The 7,296-nt window shown below is 43.8% G+C and overlaps 1 pseudogene; it reads left to right on the forward strand.

Annotated features, from left to right (window-relative positions):
- Positions 1 to 1,545: 1,545 nt before the first annotated feature.
- Positions 1,546 to 1,954, forward strand: LOC116472312 (small ribosomal subunit protein eS17-like; annotated as a pseudogene).
- Positions 1,955 to 7,296: the final 5,342 nt, after the last annotated feature.

Here is a 7,296-nt window from a genome sequence, read left to right on the forward strand (position 1 = left end):
AAAAATACAATAATCAGCCAGGTGTGGTGGTGGGCGCCTGTAATCCCAGCTATTCAGGAGGCTGAGGCAGGAGAATCGCTTGAACTCAGGAGGCAGAGGTTTTAGTGAGCCAAGATCGTGCCACTGCACTCCAGCCTGGGTGACACAGACAGACTCCATCTCAAAAAAAAAAAAAGAAAAAAAAAAAGCACCACAGCTGAGGAGTTCAATTGCTTTTGAAGGTTATTAAAATATTGCAAAAAAGATTCTTAAAGCAGATGCTGGGGAGATAAACCATCAAAAAAATAATATAAGGCAAAATGTAATCAAGACTAATGTGTTTCCCAAGTTATAAGTCAATAGGGAAGTACAATCACTTTTTAAAAAAATTAAAATTATTTTTCTGTTAAAGAATATTATATAAATTAAAAATATAAACAGATGCATTTATTTCTATTGTTTTTCCTAATCCCAGACTTTTTGTTGTTATTTTAAAAGTTATACGCATACTGCAACCCAACATCATAACCCACTTTTTTCAGTTCGTATTATAAGAAGCATTTATTCATGACATTACACATTCTTAATAAACATCACATTAATTGAGTGACTTTTTGATTATGTCTGCTGTTAGAGGGGAGCAGATTCAAAATGACTAGTAATTAAAAAGTCATTTTTACAAAGAGCTAGGCAAACTTTGATTAATCTGAATGCTTAGAGAATTAATTCTTCTTTATAAAATAAAACTCAACCTTAAAAACCATGTAATGTTCTAGCCAGAGAGACAGGAAATACAATTAAAAAGCTGAACAGCACAGAGGCAGAATTATTATCTTTTCCTCACCAGTCTCTCAGCAATGATTTAAAAAAAAAAATTCTCAGGACGAGGGCAGATATAGGCTGGAACAAAGGAGTCAGTTGAATTGTTGAATGGGGTTGTTTGAAACTCATAGCTGAAACAATAGTCTTGAAAGACAAGGTACCAGAGAGTGGAAGGGTTTTTTACATTCCCAAAGCTGGCTTTGAACATCAAAAGCCAAAACCGGAAGGAAGCTGGGCATAAGATTTATCCACAAACCACAGAATAGGTAGGAATGTACAACAAACTCGGCTGCCTCCTGAGACCTGTTTATTACTGAGATAAGAAGCCTATTCCAGAATGTAAATCAACTTTATCACTATGAACACTGTTTAGTTCAGTTGGCACTGTTGTTGGTTTTTGTGTGTGTGTGTGTGTTTTTTTTTTTTTTGGTAGCAAGACTTTCTTGATGAAGGAAGCAATACGGTGATTTATGTGCTGACACCAACCAGACTTAGTTTGTTGCCAGCCAGCACTTTGAGTAGCTCTGATGTAAGAGATAGTTTTGCATTTCAAAAGGGGAGGGACCTGAGAGTTGGGAAAGGAAAGCAGGAGAGTAAGATATTGATATTCTTGAGCTTCCCTGTGAGGATGTTCAGAGTCCTAATCCCTCTCCCCCACCCCTGTTGGCTTCATGCCAGCAGTGGGGTGTAGAAAATGTGTGTTAGAACCTCTGATAGGGGCTCTTTTACCAAGGACCAGCCAACATGGGCCGCATTCACACCCAAACCGTGAAGAAGGCGGCCCAGGTCGTCATAGAAAAGTACTACACGCGCCTGGGCAACGACTTCCACACGGACAAGCGCGTGTGAGAGGAGATCGCCATTATCCCCAGTGAGAAGCTCTACAACAAGATAGCAGGCTATGTCATGCATCTGATGAAGCAGATTCGAAGGGGCCCAGTAAGAGGTATCTCCATCAAGCTGCAGGAGGAGGAGAGAGAAAAAAGAGACAATTATGTTCCCGAGGTCTCAGCCTTGGATCAGGAGATCATTGAAGTAGATCCTGACGCTAAGAAAATGCTTTTGGACTTCAGCATTTGGCAGTCTGTCCAACCTGCAGGTCAGTCAGCCTACAGTTGGGATGACTTTCAAAACGCCTAGGGGACCTGTTTGAATCTTTCTGCAGTACTGTAATATTTTCAATAAACCTGGGACAACGGCACAAAACAAACAAAAATAAACCTCTGATAGGTTTGGTGGGAGTGGGGCCTGAGGCAAGAGGGCACTCGTGCCTTGCTCCCCAAGGTGTAGCCTAGGCAGACAGTGAGGCCGTTAGAGAGGCACACATGATGCCAGAGCAATAGTCACTGTAATTGCATGAGTTACTCGAGGACTACCTCACAGTGTCCTAGCAGCCTTGAGGTCCAGAGATCTGGTGTGGAGGAGGGAGAAATATTGTGAGAGGGCTAGAAACTTTAGAGGCCTTGGGTTAAGATGAGGAGGGGCAGAGTGGCGTGCCTCATGTTCAGAGGCCTTGGCAGTGTTGCAGGCATCTGTTACTGGAAAGGGGTCTCTATCCAGGCCCCAAGGGAGGGTTCTTGGATCTTGCACAAAAAGAATTAGAGGCGAATCCATAAAGTGAAAGCAAATTTATTAAGAAAGTAAAGGAATAAAAGAATGGCTAGTCCATAGGCAGAGCAGCCCTGAGGGCTGCTGGTTGGCTATTTCTTGATTATATGCTAAATAGGGGGTGGATTTTTCATGAGTTTTCCGGGAAGGGGTGGGCAATTCCTGGAACTGAGGGTTCCATCCCTTTTTAGACCATATAGGGTAACTTCTGGGCATTGGCATGGCATTTATTAACTGTCAAGGTGCTGGTGGAAGTGTCTTTTAGCATGCTAATGCATTATAATTAGCGTATAATGAGCAGTGAGGACGACCAGAGGTCACTTTCATCATCATCTTGGTTTTGGTAGGTTTTGGCTGGCTTCTCTACTGCATCCTTCTATCAGCAACGTCTTTGTGACCTGTACCTTGTGCTAACCTCCTATCTCATCCTGTGACTGAGAATGCCTAACCTCCTGGGAATGCAGCCCAGTAGGTCTCAGTCTTATTTCACCCAGCCCCTATTCAAGATTGAGTCACTCTGGTTCACATGCCTCTGACACATCCACCACAAAGGTAGAGAGGAAAGAGCCATGTGGCTGTGATGGCTTGCAGATGAGAAGACAGCCCTGGGACAAAGGTAACCTCCAGTGCCTCTCTGTGTTATGGGGCACTTAACTGCTCTTGGCCAGGCACTGTGGCTCATGCCTGTAATCCCAGCATTTGGGAGGCTGAGGTGGTCAGATCATTTGAGGTCAGGAGTTCGAGATCAGCCTGGCCAACATGGTGAAAACCCCATCTCTACTAAAAATACAAAAAATTAGCCGGGCGTGGTGGTGCATGCCTGTATTCCCAGCTACTCGGTAGGCTGAGGTGGGAGAATCGCTTGAACCTGGGAGGCGGAGGTTGCAGTGATCCGAGATCTTGCCATTGCACTCTCCAGCCCGGGTGACAGAGCGAGACTTCATCTCAAAACAAAACAACGAAAAAAACCTTAACTACTCTTTTTACCCCCTTCATTACCCGAAACTTAGATATACTCTGCCATCCCTGTTCCAAGGGGTGGAACTTGGAATTGACTAAGTATTCTCTCCTCAAAAAATGGTGGAGAGCTATACTCAAAGTGAGTTGAATGGGCAACACTGAATTTTCTACTATTGGTGGAAGTGGGGGCTTGAGAGTTGAGTTAGTTACGAGGAAATAAAAATACATTTCTGCACTCTTTAGGTTGTGATCCTGTCAGTTAGGATAGGCTAGGTTATGCTGCAGTATCAGATAATCCCCAACTCTCAGGCACATAACATATCTACCATGGGGCAGCTGAAGCTTGGTTTGAAATCATCCTCACTTCAAGACCTATACTGATGGAGCTGAAACTTGCCTTTTTGCAGAAGGAAAGACAGCTCTGGAGAGTCTCCTGTTAATGATTAAATGCCCCAGTTCAGAAGTGACACACATCACTTCTATTATTTCCACTCACAACATATTGACCTGTATCAGCCACAGTGTCCCACTCATGAGGGGGCTGGAAAATATTGTCCTTCTCTATGTTCAGAAGGTGGCAGTCCAAAAATATTTGATGAACAGCACTAATGACTACCCTAGTAGCTGTAAAAGTCTTACCCATTTCACATTTAGGGCTTCAGAACAAAAACAAAACAAACAACAAAAACAAGATATATAAAGTGCTGTGGTTTGGATGTGGTTTGTCTCTGACAAAACTCATGCTGAAATCTAATTGCCAATGTAGCAGCATTGGGAGATGGCGCCTTTAAAAGGTGATTAGGTCGTTAAGATAGGTTAATGTCTTTCTTCCAAGACTGGGTTAGTTCTACTGGGAATGGATTAGTTCCCACTAGCACGGTTTGTTACAAAGCAGGGTTGACTCTCAGGTTTTGCCCTCTTTGAACACACCCACTTGCCTTTCTGCTTCTCTGCCATGTTGTGACATAGCACATGGCCCTCACTAAAGGCAGAGCAGATGCCAGTGCCATGCTCTTGGACTTTCCAGCCAGCAGAAATGTGAGCCAAATAAATCTCTTTTCTTTTTAAATTACACATTCTCAGGTATTCTGCTATGGCAACACACGACAAAACTTAGGCATATGGAATAGCTCTGTAGAGCACAGAACCTGAGGTTGAGTTTTGACTCACTTGTACATGGAGGTACGCTCTTAGCTAGCTTACTTAACCTCTTTGACATTTAGAGTTTCCCCAGGGTTGGTGTAAAAAGTATATGAAGTAACTTCCTGGCATATGGAAGTGACACAATAAATAGCTATTATTTTTATCTTTTTTTGTTATCATTTGTTTCTTTTCCTGATAGTTTATAGTCCTAATTAAGTCAGAGTGCTGGTTAGTGGATTTCCAGCTAATTAAAGTCTTTTTTTCTTTTTAAAGTTTATCTTGGCCGTGCACAGTAGCTCATGCCTGTAATCCCAGCACTTTGAGAGGCAGAGGTGGGTGGATCACTTGAGGTCAGGAGTTCAAGACCAGCCTGGCCAACATGTCTCTACTAAAAATACAAAAATTAGCTGGGTATGGTGGTGCACACCTGTAATCCCAGCTACTCAGGAGGCTACGGCAGGAGAATTGCTCGAACCCGGGAGGTGGAAGTTGCAGTGAGCCAAGACTGTGCCACTGCACTCCCTCCTGGGTGACAGAGCAAGACTCTGTCTCAAAACAAAACAAAACAAACAAACAGTTTATCTTAAAAATATACAGTCAGACACTTATATTCAGCCAACCACATATATTTCCCGCCATGGCCCTCTGGGCTCATTTTGAATGATAGATATCTCATCCCCCATCCTAGAATGTCCCTGTGCCATCAGAAACAGTGGGCAGTGACTGAGGAGTGGTCTACATTTCGTTTTGTGTGCTATGTGGTTGGTAGTAAATGGAAATGATTGCTTCTCCTGCCCTACCCAAACCAAGACTAACAAATGTGAAATTAAGTAAATAACAGAGAGGGCTATGAGGGAAGTATAGCAAGAGCACAGGCCCCTGCAACCTCCGTGGTGTTAACCCTACACCAGCATCAGTGTGATTCACAGCTGACCCTGTCAGGATTTCCGTGAACAAATGGACCTGACACCTCTTCAGAACAAATCCAGACAGCCCATGTCCCATATTTTGGTTTAGGATGTGGAAAGGTGCCCACCAGAACCTGGAAACAGCAGGACTGCCCATTTCCACTTCCTGCTGGTGTACTCTGGGGTTTTAGCATGGACTAAGGGGCAGAGGGGAGTGGAGGGCTGGCTTTCTCCCCAGCTGTCTTTCAACATAGCTCTCTCCTCTTCTCTCTCCCACTCCGACTCTAGGCCTCCATCAGGAAGGTGGGGGAAACTACAGGCCCCCGACTCAGAGAAGGGTTCAGGTACCTTCTTTCTTGTGCCCTTCCCTTCCCAAAGAAGAGGTTTGGATTTGGGCAGCAATGAAAGGAATACTTCTGGAAGGCACACTTCTCTCAGTCAGAGTCTGAGTGTGTGTGTGTGTGTGTGTGTGTATAGGTAGACAAACCCTGTGTTCTTTTTAATCACTGGGGACTAAGTACCATAGTTGTACACAAGATACTAGACACTGTCTAAAAGTAACCATGAAGGTGAATAGGCTTGGCCTGAGGCAAAGTGATGTTTTGTATAGAGAGGGTTACTGCTGTTCCAGGATATCCCTTGCCAAGCCTGATTATGTTGTAAATTGAACTCCAACAGAGAAGGAGGACGCTTTGTGAGGTCAGTTGTGTCATCACATCACCCATCCTCCAAACCATCCTAGGAATAAAATAAAACAGAGGCACAGAAGATTTTTTTTCTATAGCCCAATCCCCAGTACACATTTTGCCAAGGGAATAAAAAGTGTCCTTCAAGGAAGGACAGCCTCAGAAATTGCGTTCTCTTTTAAAATTAATTTTAAAATCCACTGGCAAGGGTGCGGAGAAAATCCTTTAGCATACCTTACAAAGCGCAGGGTAAGGTCAACCATAAATAGCAGAGTCCCTCTCCTAACTTAGTTTGAAGGAAGGGTGAGACTGAGAGGGCAAGGCAGAGAAAGACACATGGAATAAAAGAAAAATTTCACAGAAAAGGGACAGCTGCATGCTGAAATAAATTAGACATACCTGCAGAATGGGAGGTTGGACTTCCCACAGGACACAGATGTCCTTGGTGAATCCTGTCTGGAAATGATTTTGGAAAGGTAAGATTCCAGCCTGCGCAGAGGTTCTCTGCCTCCTAAAGCAGCAGAGCAGAACCAGGGACAATTCCTTAGGTTTACAAGGTAAAGCCTGGAGTGAGCAACTGTTAATCAGGAAACCAGCACCAGGGTTGACCAGCAGCCTTGGAAATTGTCTGGGCCGGGATGAAATTGTGTGTGTGTGTGTGTGTGTGTGCGCGCGCGCACGCGCGCGCGTGCCCGTGCGCACACACGTGCGCACACATGCGTGTGATTATTCATAGACACATGAAAGTTAGGGAGTGATTGAAAAGTTCTTGATACCTGAAATGGAACCTGGGGCAGGCTCAGGTAAGGCTAACTGCCCCCTCTTCCCACTGAGGCCCTATTCTGAAGGTATGGGAAGAGGGAGAGGTGTATAGAAAGCTAATTTTCTGACCTGCCCACTCAGGGTAATGAAATGTTGCATGTCATTTAGTTGGGTCCGTTTGGATCTGGTGTCTTTCCCTACACTATCTGAAGGCCTTTGTTCACCTGTGACTTTATGGAGACAGCAAAATGATTCATTGAGAGTAACTGTACCCACACTATTGAGACCTGTGACCTGATGGCAATTTGTATAATGTGACTATAAGCATTGAATTAAATAAATAAATGTATTATTTTATTACAATGATGGTTTGAAATGTCACCATTTTTTTCTGACTACAAAATTAACCTATGTTCTTCAGCATGGCT

The sequence above is a fragment of the Hylobates moloch genome, unplaced genomic scaffold (assembly GCF_009828535.3).
Source record: "Hylobates moloch isolate HMO894 unplaced genomic scaffold, HMol_V3 SCAFFOLD_8, whole genome shotgun sequence".
Lineage (NCBI taxonomy): Eukaryota > Metazoa > Chordata > Mammalia > Primates > Hylobatidae > Hylobates > Hylobates moloch.